Consider the following 15558-nt stretch of genomic DNA (forward strand, 5'->3'; position numbering starts at 1 on the left):
CTCCATCTGTTAGACGAAAAACACACTACACTACAATACGCACTATTGTTTCTCTATCTGCACTTACAGAATGTGATCGCAATAGGAGAATCAAGAGTGGTCTGTAAAATATTAATTGTGAACTTTGAAGTTGACACAACTATGGTTGGAGATTGTGAACATGGAGTAAAGAATTCAACATACCTCTTTGATGTTCTTCAAAGATGATGATGGTATGATTTCACTCACAGAAGTTATGATAACATAACATCCAGGTTGGATATGAAACACACTGAGGGAACCGAGTATGTTTATGTTACTGCACAGGCCTTCTACCCTGAGTTGATATTAATAACAGCACTGATAACAAGTAGGTGTTCATCAAACAAGCTCCATCAATAAACTGGTTTGACAGTCATTTTTATATAATCAGATCATGACAGGTACTTGTAGGTAAATAGGATGGGAAATGCAAGGACAATGTTAAAGGAAGATTAATAGTTGTACCACAGCAACGCGTGGCGGGGTACAACTAGTACAGTATAAATTCAGAAAAGATGTAAAATAAAATACATTTATTTTATCCAGTGATGCTAAAGTGCTCATTTTGTATACTTAATAATGATATGCTCAGATTACCTGAGGCATAGATAACATTATCAGGGGATGAAGCTGGGAAAGGGATGGAAATACTCGTATAAGATATATTCTGTAATTACGGCAAGGTGGCCCATAAACATGCAAATTAATATTTGGTTAAAGCCGTGGGATTTCTCCACGTTTTCATTTCAACATTGAGTTAGCGGTGTTGTATTTGTAACTTATTAAATGAAAGTGGTACGCGAATTTTGATACACCATCCCTAAAGAGATATAATTTACGAAAATACGTAAATTAATTAGAAACTTAGCAAATTGCAAGACTAAATAATATATGTGTATATACTGAATATTTAAAAAAAAAATATGAATACAATTTAATAATATCTCTAAGCCGAGAACATCATTCTACATCTTCCACCCATGAAAACCTTAACTATAACATATATATCTATTCATAACATTATATATATATTCAACCAGCTTCACAACTCCTACTACTATACCTATACCTACTCCAAATTACTGATTTCCGCTTCACAGCTCATAACGCATCGCATGTATTTTTTTGTTTACAGTTATTTATATTAACAGGAAAGCTGACAGCGAATCTTTATTAAAAATTAAAATAATATTAATAGTAATAAAAACAGTTGATCATGCGTCTGTCAGCATCAAAAATTACAACATACTCCATTTTTTTAACTGACCTTGTCCTACTGGCTTCGGGCAGATCGGACGTTTGCTTGGATTATACACAACATTTTTACTATGATTGATATAAATGAAGTAATTATTAGTAGATTTCATAAGTATAAAAATTAGAAACACTCTTTATGGACGCGAGTTCCACTGTTCACGGAACTACTAGTTCCTGTTAAGATATACTACCAAAATTGAAACAAACCACAAAGATTCCGTTTCTTAATAACACTACGCCCAGAACTTGCCAAATACGGGAAACTTCAATTCTTGATTACGCTGTCTTTTTGTATTAGATTATCCAGTCCGGAGTTAGGACGGGGCGTCGGTCGCCGCCGCGACGCCCGCGCCGCCTGTACCGACGGCGCCCGACGCCCCCGCTTATTCCCAGAGGTCGAACCCGACCCACTTTACGGGGACTTAGCTCTGGGCTGTCGCTCGCTATCTGCGGAGGTTGTTTATTAAGATTTCAACGTCAATTGGCGCCGTCACTGTCTGAAATGCGATTATGTTATTACGGTTCCGGTTTGGATGCCCACTGAAGTGATTTTAATGTACAAAGCAAATAATATTAGCCGAATACGTCAATAGTAGTAGTTTTTGTAATTTTTACAAATTTAGACACAATTTCTTGGATTTTTAAACATTTGATATTTTTAATAAAATGATTGTTAAGTAAGGTTAGATAATATTAAACAAAAACCATTATTTTTCCTTATTAAAGACAGTTTGCAGACACCGTTAATAACACGAATCGAGGAACAATAGATATTAAAAAAAAGAATGGTAGATACCTATTAACTAAGTACACCTAAATATAGAAATGAAAAATTGCACCTAAATATACACCAGGAAGATAATTTCTGAATATAGTTTTGAAGGAATACATGATTTAAATAATAACAGTAGTTCCTTGTTTTTTATTATTTATTTTTGTGAGGCTTTTTTATACAGTGTTCATAACAGAATCCTCGTATTTTTTGATTGACTAGTACGGCCGAGTGGTTCGACTTAGAAAGTGGTGGATGAACTTTATTTGTCTGTTAGAGTGGGAAGTTTAGTTGTCGCAATGTCGTGGAACCAAGAGCACAGTTATGTATGACAAAACTCTACCGAAATTCGTGGATTTGTGAAACTGCACATACAGCTCGTATATCAATGTGTGTATAACAGGATCAGTTTCCAGTCAGCCTTAGACATTGCAATAGTCACCGGCCTCCTTGCTTAGCTGATCTAAGCTTATTTTAGACACAACTTTGGAATTTTTTTGCGAGTTATTTGTAATTATTAAAAAAATAATCGAGCGTTATTTACATATTTTATATTATGATAAATAAAACAAAAAAATTAATAAAATAAAAATTATTTACTCAAATTTGTGTTCTAACGTAAATCGGTCGTTTGTGATTTAAATTTATAAATAAAATATAAAATGTATTTTTTTGATAGCCTATGTTTTATAATTCAAAACACAAATATATAAAGTAGCACGTACATGTACTAAATCTTTGCTATACCTTTGGATTAAAAAAAAAAAGAATAATAATTTTCAGTGTTGGGTATTTTAGCCTCAAATCCAAATATAAGTTTTGTATGAAAGCAGCGCAGCGTTTCCCCTTAAGATCATCTGACAGAGTATGAATAACACTATTCCACATAATGGTTGCTGTGATTATTCCCCATCTGTAATACGAGATCAGAAGCATCAGGATTGTGGTTGTTGGTAGCTCAACCAAGACAAATAGTAAACTTCCAATCGGTTCTTTCAGGCTTGTTTTCAATTTTTGGCATCTAGTAAATTTAATGTGTTATTTTACAATTGATTATTTTAATATTATACATATTTAAACATTTTGTTGTATCTCTGGGTTTTCTCACAAACTCTCTTATTAAATAAAACTCCGGCCTAAATAAAACACTTGTACTTTAATATCGTAGACTCACAATGGACTCTTATCTTATGGACTCCGACCTGGAGGTTCCTACTTTATTTATCATACAGTCGGTCTTCACAATACTCGACAGCTAAACGCCATCTATGGGTAACCTAAAAGATTGATCTATTTCCATGAATTTTTACACTTATATCAAGGATATTATATATTTGCGTTACGTTTCAGAGTGGCAGATACTTTCGAAATTGCCCTGGTGAAAGGCCACTATTCAAAATTTCATCTTTGCTCGGAATGGTTTAAGCTATGTATAGTGACCAAACCTGAAAAGCCCTGTTTTCCTTTTCCCTATCTCCTTTCTCTTCCATTACCTTCAGCCTCACAATATACCCAATTGGAGATGCCATAGTCTCACTGGCTTCCGTTGAGAAACGAAGTGAAATAATTAATGTGGACTTAAAAAGGGATATTTTTAAAATACCTTTAATATAAAAATACTCGTAGGTATATCACGATATTCTGTGATATTTACAATTAAAATAAACTTTATAAATGAAGATTTATACTATAATTTGATAACCGCGATTCAGACAAACTTCTTTTAAATGAAGAACGTAAAATTTTAAATCCGAAGCTTGTTTTGGCGATTACAGCAAAGATAAAATTTACTGCCTGAGCACTGTCACTCAATTTTTTTTATCTGTACCTATCCGACGCATAGCTAATTGCACTATTGTATCTGTACCTCTCCAGCGCAAAGCCAATTGCACTATTTTAACTGTACCTATCCGATGCGGAACCAAATTCACTATTTTATTTGTACCTGTTTTTACAAAGCCAATTGCACTATTTTGCATTTTGATTTTCAACCTCACTTTGCATGCGAAAACACGTAGACACTTTTTTAAAAATCTGAAAGCACTTTTACACACGACTAGCGGCTGTTTGTTCTATAAGGGTGTTTGGTCGTCAATTTCCCGTACAATTTCAAATGTTATCTGGCTTGACCAGGCGGTTAAGTTTGAAGTATTACTTATTTAATGCAATTTTTTAAATTATTTTTAAACTGTTGAGCAAGTAGATAAAATTACTTAAAAAATAAGGTCTCCCAGCTTGCGTTGTTCGAAGCGATAATTAGTCTCGCACATTTTTCGTAAGGATTTCCAAAAGTTGCTGATGATAATTTTTAATCATATTTTTTTCTGCTTCAATAGGTGTAAGAATAAACTGCCTTGGATGATAACACTTGAAAGTTTTAGGTGTGTATAGATGTACATTGCGCCGTGTAGGGACAGTCGGGGGATTTTAGAATCATTTAATAGAAGCTTCGTTTAAAATGCAAAAGTACCTAGAGCCTTGAAGTGAACTGGTCCTTAAATTGATTTGGGCAAGTGTTGGATGCTCTCGACTGCTTCAGTAGTTATTTTGGTTCAGGATTACGGTTTGAGTGTGAAAAAAATAGAATGATATTGCAAATACGAACGGAAATAAAATACATTTTAAGTATGCATAAAATTCACGCTAGCAGTTTTATGAACAGACATGTTTTATAGGACTCTGTTAAATATCTCAAATTGCCAGCTGCAATCAAAATCCCTATGAATATTTAAGGTAATGAAAAAGACCCGAAACTTATGCATATTTGGCCTGCGAAAACCTATTTTAGACGTATTTTATTTCCTGTCAACTTTTGAATAGTCATTTCAAACTTTAAAAAAATATGTTTTGTCTCAGGATTGAACCCTCCTCCCCAAATGTTCTAAGTCATCATTTCAAATTACGGAGAAAAGAAAGTTTAATTTATATATTAATTTTATTAACATTGGCAAAGTTCAAAATTATATGGAAGATTGGAGTAGAGGTTATATATAGAAGAGATGAGATTTGGAATGGAGGGGATACATTTTTAGATTGGCTATTTAGGTTTGATAGAAGAGAGGATAATTGTTTAGAGAGAGACAACCAAAAAATGATCTATATCGATATCTAATGTGATCTAAATTCATATTTCTAGACCACAGAAGACAGAATATATTTTCATCGATAATGAATCTATCTGCCGAGTTTTAGTTAGATTGGATATTGGAAAGTGGCATAATTTCCACATCCAAGATTCCACTGTATTTGGTCATTTTTCCAAGAAAAAAAATCGTCCGTAAATACTAATTTACCTTCGAAAAATCTTACAATCTATTTTGATAACTTTGACTTTTTGTAGAAAAAAAATTAAAGATAACATTTGAGCAACTTTCAAAATTTAAAGACAACATTTGAAACACTTTCAAAATTTAAAGATAACATTTGAGGCACTTTCAAAATTTAAAGATAACATTCAAGACACTTTCAAAGTTTAAAGATAACATTCGAGACACTTTCATAATTTAAAGATAACATTTGAGACACTTTCAAAATTTAAAGGTAACATTCGAGACACTTTAATAATTTGAAGATAACATTCGAGACACTTTATAAATTTGAACAAAATGCTTTGATGGCCTATCATCCTAGGTCACGGTCGCAGTTTCGGAAGCAATCCCTGACCTCTTCTTCTCTCCTTTGTGATTTGTCGACATCTGTACGTATCGTACCACGTATTAGATAACGACCATGCCATACCTTTGAACTAGTAGAGCGAGCACCCGGATAGTTTTAGAAGATAAACAAGGGCGGCCCCTTATACGGCAAACACGTCAGCGTTCTGTTGTCAAAGGTGAATCCAGGGATGATAGCGATATTACCATTACAAGCCAAACTAAAGGTATTCATTATGGCGTTAAAGGTGGGCTCAGCAAATTACTTCAATTAATTACTACGTATAAAATAATTATATTTTAATGAAATCTTAACTATTCAGCGGAAAGTCTGAAATGTGCTGAAGAAGCAGAACACACTTTCAAAGTTACGTAAGATTGAAAGTCTTCATTACGTCAACTCAACTTTTAAAATTCTCAGTTTTATTTTTGCCATGGACTATGGACCTTTAAAAAAACATTATTTTATTTATAATGTACACAACAGACCGAAGGTTAGGTTAAAAAATTACATATGATGAATTTATTTATGGAATAACTTAATGAGTAAAACCTCAAATTGTAATTTTTAATCTTTGACGACAATATTAGCGAATCTAAAGCAAAAAATTGAAACAGAAAAATGTAAATGTATCTAGAACATCAGTTTTACCAGGGCTTCGCTATACCACTGAGCTAACGTCTATCTTTGTCATAAATGAACTACGCTGCAAATAAAAAAACAAATACTGGAAACATAAGAGTGTTTCTTACTTGCCACATGTTATCTTAAGTTTGTGAGACAATAACACGCCTAGATGCGTTGTTACGCCATTGGTTGTCATTGATTTATTTGAGAATGTGACGCATAAATTGATATGCCTTTCAGAAAGTTTGTGTATGTATCTATGAGTGTTTTGCCTACATTATATTTAAAAGATTTGTATTGTAATCACATGCAATATTATTCTTCATTCTCTATTTTCTGTACTGTGATTTCTCGTTTTATTTATGCTTGAGCATTATACTTACTATTGTAAAATAAACCTGCTGACAAACTGCTCTGGCAGTTTAGCGTGTGTAACGAGGAACAAAAATGTAAAATAAAAATATTGCATTTATATAGCGTCCACTTACCATAATACAATCGTTTGCAGTGATGTCTGCTTTTTACAAGCAAAAAATGATCCTGTTAAAAAAGTGATAGTATGCCAATTTCCTGATAAAATATTAGTCATTCAGAATATATCAAGGTCACGTGTTCTTTTCCTAGTAAATATCATAACGGAATGAGACAATATTAATATCAGTATTTGTATGAACACGTATTCCGTCAACCTCAATATTAGCTTTTAACTTGTTAGGAACTCCGTCAATTCATTCGTTAAAAGCCTGCAGTCCTATTTTAACAGGAAAACGAATAATTTGACCAGATATTTAATAAATAAACAGTATTTTATTTCAGTAAGTTTTCTCCGTGTAGCATGGATATAATATATGTCGACGAGAAAATATTGAATTCCACGTAAATCTTTTTTATACCACTATAAAAATATTCAATTAAAAATATACATATCGCCAACACTCCATTTCTTCATTCAAAGCCGTCGCACCGCACCTAAAACCGAAACGTTCCTAAAACTGAAACGTTACAAAAACTGAAACGTTCTTTAAACGGAACGTTTCTAAAACAGAAACATCTAAAGTTGGCAAGAGAAATAAAGTGAATGAACGCTCATTTGGGCATCAATCACAAAACCATATTAAAAAAATATACACATCGCCAACACCCTATTTCTTCATCCAAAGACGTCGCAATGCAACTAAAACCGAAACTTTCCTAAAACTGAAACTTTACAAAAACTGAAACGTTCCTAAACCGAAACGTTTCTAAAACAGAAACATCTAAAGTTGGTAAGAGAAATAAAGTGAATGAACGCTCATTCACTTTATTTCTCAGTCACAAAACGAAATTAAAAAAATATATACACATCGCCATCACCCCATTTCTTTATCCAAAGACGTCGCACTGCAACTAAAACCGAAACGTTCCTAAAACGAAACGTTTCTAAAACAGAAACATCTAAAGTTGGCAAGAGAAATAAAGTGAATGAGCGCTCATCCGGGCATCAATCACGCTTGTATCGTTGTCAGTTTAACTGGCGCTAATTATATTTGTTTGTAAAGTCTAATCTTCGGAATCCGTAAGTTTAAGTTTGGCCTGAGGCGACAGATGGCACTAAATACCCGTCCCCACCCCCGGAGGTATCAGGGAACATGGCATCGGGCCATTGAGACGTCTAGAAGGGTTGGGATCTTGACTAACTTTATTTTGAAGCATTCATTGTACACTGTACATATATTAACTTTATTTTGAAGCATTCATTGTACACTGTATATATATATTATTCCGCTATCTTGATAAAGATGATATTGGGTAATGTTAAACCCTTTGTATCGCAGATTAACACTAGTAGTTCTGTGAACAGTAAACCTGGCATACAATAATTTATGTTTCCAATTATCTAATTTTATAATTCAACAACTAAAATTTCACACGAAACCATAAGAGTTGGTACTTATTTAATTATAAACATCAAATTAAATTAATCAACTTAAATTTCGTTTACTTTGCTACCGGTTTTGACACAACCGTGTCATTAACTAGCAATCTTAAAAATAACTTTAAAATTATACAAGTACAGAAAGATTTAGATTTTATAAGGTGGGTGGGGTGATTTGGGGGGGGGGGGGGGGGGGGGGGGGGGGAAGGGGAAGGAGACTTGTTAACTAAATTAATTTTTGAATTTATTTTTTTGTTGATTTCTAAGGTTTCTATAGCGCACTAAATGGTTAGCAAACTCGGAAACTCTAACCATTTAATAGAGACAGGCCATATTTTTTTGTATTCGCTCAATGTTATTAATGTGAATTTTGTAAGAGAGAGACCAAATTACTGAGTTGTATTCAATTATGCTTCTAACTAGAGATATGTATAACAGTTTAATGGCTTGTATGGAGTTAAAGTTTTTATTTGTTCTTTATACGAAGCCTAATGTTTTCATGCCTTTGTTCACAATTTGGTGGATATGATTGCCGAAACTCTCATTTCTGTGACTCTTTCTATAGCTGTATTGATAATGGAATCTTTAAACAGATATATGTTTTTTTAAGCTTCCGATTTTATTGTCCGGGTTAAATCTTCCCCATAGGAAAAACTAAACCCTTACACACACTTTTCCATAAATGATCATCTAGTCAATCAACATTATGTAAGTGCATTATATAAGCAAAATAAATACAAAACAATACAAGAACAACACGTCAACTCACCAGAGATCAAATGGGAAAATAATTCACCGACTCCAGATATTTTCATATCAGAGGGTTCGGTTCGGTAGTATTCTAACTGGACCTATAAATCCTACTGATCCCTCAACATAAATATTTAAAAAATCTTTTGTTATCTATGTTATATTATATATTATTATTTTTATATTTTCCGAGATCTCTCATTTCCGTGACTCTTTCTAAAGTTGTATTGGTAATGGAATCTTTAAACATATATATGTTTAATATATATATTGTAGCGCACCGTTTTTACGCTTGCCACTACACCATCTCTTTTCCCCGTACAGCGCCATCCTGCTCACCCAAACCTAGGCGAACCAGGGTGCGCAGACGCCCTCAAAGCACCAACCAGACCCCGACTGCTGCCTTAGTTGCGCTTCGTCCTATGGTACGACCCTCTAAGCAGAACACAGTCGCCGCCGCCCGTTACCATAACGACACAAGTCAATTTTGTTGCTGCCAAAGACTAATCGGCAAGGTTCTCTCCGATCCCGTGCTCAGTTAATTATTATTGTGATTTGATACATTGAGACTATTTTTACTATATCTGTGAATTTACCTTGAAAAATAACATTTAACCAACAACTGTGTTATAATACATTATTATTATTTTTTTTAATGATAAACTAATGTTTAAGAGGCAAGATTTTTATGAATAGCACAAAGGATCTATATATATATATATAATAAGCCGTAATTGTCGATTGAAGTACATGTACATATTGAATTATTTGGCGGGTTGGGAATAGGCCGACGCCGACGTAGCTCAGTGGTCCAGAGCATCTGACCGGACATCAGAAGGTGCGGGTTCGATTCCCGTCGGCGGCATTTATTTTTACTAGGCAGCAATTTTCAATTTGTATGGATATTTCAGTCGAGTAATTAATGCTTATAATAATTTGTTATAGTTTGTTTTCAATAAAAAAATGTGACCTTTAAGTAACTCATGAGAACAATTACTTAATATTTTTTGGCAAAAACTTCTTTAGTAAAGCGCGTTTAGGGTAAAATTTAAAATAAAATGCGTTTTAGAAAATAGCACAGTGTTATTATTAATTATCTAGCTCACTTTGGTGAATATCGTGGGATAACCTGAATTCTTAACAAATCCGTCGTAATTTTTAAAATAACTATTCAAATAATCTTCTGTTAAAAATATTATATTTCACATAGGTACTTCATCGCTTGTCTTAACACAATCAGTTGCAATTTCGAAAATGACACTTAAATTCATTGAATCACAGTTTCACGGACAGATACACATTATCAAAATTAACATTTTTAACTCAATTTAATTTTCATAAACATATATAAAAAGTAAAAGTTGAATTATATATATTTTATGATTTTGATGTAAAGTAGACAGTTAATGCATGTGTAGTTATATCTGAATCACCGAATGCTTTCAAAAGATGAGCTATGGAATCAAGAAATGTGAAACGCTTTTCAGTTTGGATTTAACGTGAATATTTCCACTTTACGGAATGAAGTTTTGTGGTTCTGTATTTATTTTTAATTTGATGGACAATATGGTCGAGGGGTAAGACTCTCGGCTGGCAATATGGAGGTCGCGGGTTCAAATTCCGAGACGCAAGTAAATTTTATTTGAGTAATTTGTGTTTTTTAACAATTAAATCATTTAAAGTTATATAAGGTATCGCCCTTGTAAGATCACCGTTCAGAATTGAAATGGCTTTAGCCGTGTTTGGTAACCATATTCGAATTGCTTGGTACTTCCCCATCTTCCTCTTACCCATCTCTTTCCCCTCCCTGCTACTTTCAGTCTCACAACATACCCCAATTGGGGATGCCATACACGGAGAAAACTTATTGATAAAAAAATATCGTTCTACTCGACGGATTGCAGGTCGTTAAATAATAAATTGACAAGTTTCCTGATAAACTTTTAATAAAATACCAATGAATTATCACTGATTCTGAACACGTGTTCATCAAAATCCTAACATTTTTTTAATTTTGTCATTATATATTATTAAGACAAACGCAGGTGTATGGACACGTGTTTCGATGTTATCACAAATTTCCTAAAAGTTTATCAGGAAGCGGTCATCAGTCCTGTTTTTATCCGGATTACCAATGTTTACAGATTTTATATCACAAATTTAAAAAAAAAGTAACTAAAATATTAAATAGTAACTATAGTACATATGCCAAGCCATACAGCAAAACTAAAATACCGAATATTTATTTATGGGAAGTTCTAGAATACTCTAGAAATTTCTTGAACGGAAAAGTGATTATAATTAACTCAATTTCCACCAACACGCTAGTTGAAAGGTGTCATTGTCCGGCCTTTATTTGGTTTGAACTTTCTCTTTATTAATGCAGCCTTAGCCGCAACCTGTATTATAATAATAGTCCAATTCCTAGAATTGTATAATGAATAGAAATCTATCTTTGTTTGAACCCATTGTCTATAGTGGTCTATCGAATACACCATCTCGAAGATGAAAGGTAAGAGTACCTACTTTGAAGACAAATTTCAATATTCACCCCGTACTTATAAGCGTGTTTTAAATTTTATACAATTGATAAACTACCATACCAAACATTAATGGTTTTTTGGGGATCTGGTAGGAAAACGAATGCATGAAAGATGTGTGTGGTATCCTAGCAGCATCTTTGTTGAGATAAATCGAATCACACAGTACAAATAGAGTAGCCAGAGTAGTCACAGTTATTGCTGTCGATGAATAACGATGTCGCCATGGTAGTTGATTGCATCACGATGCAATGCATGTAGACCCGTGGTTCGTGATCATGGTGACGAAATCGGGGTATCGACACCGCGTCAATGGAGGCCGGACTTGCAAGTGGTGTCCATCATTGGTAAAGACTATGGGTCTTTCTGATACTTCATTGCGAAATAAGCCAAAGGTACGGTGGACCTAGTTGGCTGATGATTATGCGCTCGAATCGCGGGCGAAGCCGAATACGCTTGTAGGTACCTGCGGATCATGGTGCACGGAAGACCGACTGAATTAAGTACCGCGATGTCGCCGCGTTATATATAGGGCGCAATCATTCGAGAACAAACCGGCGACTTTCGCTATTATTTTAAATAGTTCATTCACCGTCTAACTCGTAGGTTCCAATGTGATGCCCGTTTGCATGTATTAAATTTCAGAACATAGTAGTAGTTGCCGTTACAGTATTATCAGTTGTGTAAAATTGAAAACACGTCTATTAATAAGTCCCTTACAGTACAATATACTTAATATTGTAACTAATTCTAATATAAAATGAATAATTATAAGCAATGATTATTCACATGATATACCCATGCAAATTGAAAAAATCTCCCGAGAAAGAATAAATGCCGCCAAAGGGAATTAAATCCGCAGCTTTTTGATTGCTGTTCAGACGCTATGGATAAAAAAAGAAATCAACAACGGGCCGACCATGCCATATGCTATTTTTTTTTTAATTTTACACCGCTATCATAAAACCCAAAATCAAACACTGTTTAAATTTTTTAATGTGAGTAACGCCCTGAAGTCAGTAAAACTATGGCGTCAATTGGGGTATGTTGTGAAGCTGTATGTAGTGTAGAATGACCTGGATATACAGATCTGGACACTAAATGTCTAACAAAGAGAGTCATTTCAAACAATGATTGAACTCTCAATGAAGTATTTCATTAGGTTGAGACTGCGAGTATCTTCCACTTTGAAACGTCGCAAATGTACTAAAACATGTAGTTTTTAATGAACCAATTGTGAAACAACACAAATTAATGAAATTACATTGACTTGCGCCCTCTGGGATTTAAACACGTGACCTCCGGGTTTGTAGTCTTTAAAGCCTTATCCCTTATTCACGGAGGCTGCTATTATCGTTATACGTACGTATTCTGAAGTTGTAACCAGCTTAAAGTAATGACACTTTCACGTCATTCCGCGCTCTGTCTGTAGGTACTCCCTGCACCCTACTACCTACTGCCTACACCCTGCATTCTACCCCCCACACCACATCCCTAGAGACAAACGTCGCGCCGGCACGCCAATAGTATCATTCGGCAAACTTTGTCTAGACCTGCGTTTTTACCGCAAAATCACAGAGAACGTGGCGCACGATAAACGCCATAGGCTGTTGTATTACACGTTACAGCGCGGGATGGCGACTCGAATAACAAGTACAGTCGATTTAATAAATAGCTGCGAATTTTATTTTTTATTTAATTTGTTTATAGGCTATTATTTAATAATATCACAGTACAAAGCATATCTGTTTTACGAACTGAAAAACAGTAGAAATTAACAAAGAGAATAAAGCATTGACAAATTATCAAAAACTTGCATCAGTAGTTGTTTTCATGATATTAAAAATAAATTTTTCAAACTAAAGCAACAGTTTTCTAGTATTGTTCACAATGCGTTATATTTTATTTTAATTAAAAGTGTCAAAGTATTACTATCTCTGGCAGGTCGATATTAGTTTTTAAGCAGATTGCCTATTCTCAGGAACCAAATGCACGTGAAAATGTTAAATGAAAGCTGCAAATAATAATAAAAGCTCACATTAATATTTATTTATGAGGTATGTTATTATAGCCTTCTTGAAACTAAATTCCATGCAGTCGAACACATCTATTATTCTGAAAAAGTGTAGTATGGTGTAGTGTCTGGTATACTGTGTAAGTATTGTCTTAGTATGAAGTACACTTGTGATCGGGAGTATTCAATAAATGATTCGGTTCATCAAAATAACGAGCGTTTTCTTATCATTACAATAAATCTCAAGCAGCTTATACGTTAATTCTATCAGAGACTGTGAGATATTCTAACCGGAACTGTAACTCTAAGTGAGCTCCCTGCCTAGGAGTCGGCTGGCATTGGCTGCTCTCGGAACCATTCTGGTACAACCGACATGCTATCTCTGTCAGATGGTGCAAATACCGCCATCCATGAAAAAATCTTAAATAACAAAATTAAAATAATAATATAGTATTTGTTCTTTTTCCTACTTCGGGGGAAGATTGATAGTATTATTATATGAAACAAAGTAGTGAAAGATGCCGCTCGTTATGGCTTCGAAATCCACGTGACTGGTATGGGTGCAGTTTGTAAAACTGCAGGGCGAAGATCAAACTGATGATAAACTAAACACCAGAGAAGAACACAAGAAGACGGAGTTTCTGGAGACCATTGTCCGAAATATTTAAAAAAAAATTCATCGGTATACATTTCATTAACTTCCGTAACATTCTGTTGTGGTATCATTTATCCACACATGTCACATAATAGAAAGAACCCCTGCAATTTATCAGTTTGTCTTGTTCACGAATATAAATGTTTTATTTGTAAATACAAAAATACGAATCCAAGAACAGGGTTGTGAATAACAAGTACATAAATAAAACCAAACGCAAATGAGAATAGGTTTTTTTTGTAAATATGTTGGCTCACATGTCTAATGCGCGATTTATGCGGGCCGATATGCTGCCTAGATTTATTGCCGTTCAATTTGTGAAATTACAATTTTCTCCAACTTTTTCTTTTTTTCTGCCCTGCATGAATTAAGACATATTGTTTGCTTTTGTAGTTATATCTATTTGTTTTTAACTTTGGGATGATCAAGTGTTTCGGGAAAATAACAAATATATGTTTTTTTCAATTTAGTGTTAGCATTTGTCATGCTGCGTATAGACACGAGGAAAAACGTGCGAGCCTAACCATGAATTATATGAAAGGAACGTAACTCGTCCTTTTCCGTAAGTTGTGCTTAAGCTTAACAGTTTGGCTCGCATGTTTATACGCACTTACCCATACCTATAATGAAAAGTATAAGAAGCAAATGGCTCATTTACAAAATGAAAAATTCGATTAATTGTCTAACCTGAAATGAAGAAATTTTAAAATCTTTTCCTAAATTTACTCTCAAAATTGCCACATTTGTTCTCTGATGAGCCGAGCCACGAATTACGGAAAAGAAACGAAGCATCCACAAGCGGCGTTTCGCGTCATTTGTGGTTTTTCCACATTGATTTCATTCGCTTTATTTTATCGATTTGTCTGTTAAACAAATCTGACTTGTAAATTCCTCCGGCCTTTACCCGCAAGTTTCAGACATTCAGTTTTCATGAACAAGTAACTCCATTTGTATTGGCTTCCCCAATCTTCAATAACCACAACTTAAACAAATAACGCTGATGCAGGCAATCTTCTCTGGCAGAATAAAACCATGTTTTTACGACTCCAATTTTACCTCAGGGTGTAAAATTCCCAACCCCCGGGGCTCTTAGGGAAGAATCAGGATAGTTCCGAGACAAAGTTTACCAATAATCTATTGGGAAGGATGCCCCGTTCTGATTGCTATCCCGCCCTAAAGGAAGAATCAATCAAAACAGTTTAAAAGTTGCTCTTCTCCTGGACCCGAGACAGGTTAAAGAAAATCTTATTTATTCTTCACCCTTAACTTTTTGGTTTCACAGAGGGAATTTAAATAATGATTACAACTGTCCACGAATGACTTATTGTATTAATATTATTAACGATTTACCAT

This window comes from Hesperophylax consimilis, chromosome 12 (assembly GCF_061612785.1).
Source record: "Hesperophylax consimilis isolate HC1 chromosome 12, BYU_Hcon_1.0, whole genome shotgun sequence".
Lineage (NCBI taxonomy): Eukaryota > Metazoa > Arthropoda > Insecta > Trichoptera > Limnephilidae > Hesperophylax > Hesperophylax consimilis.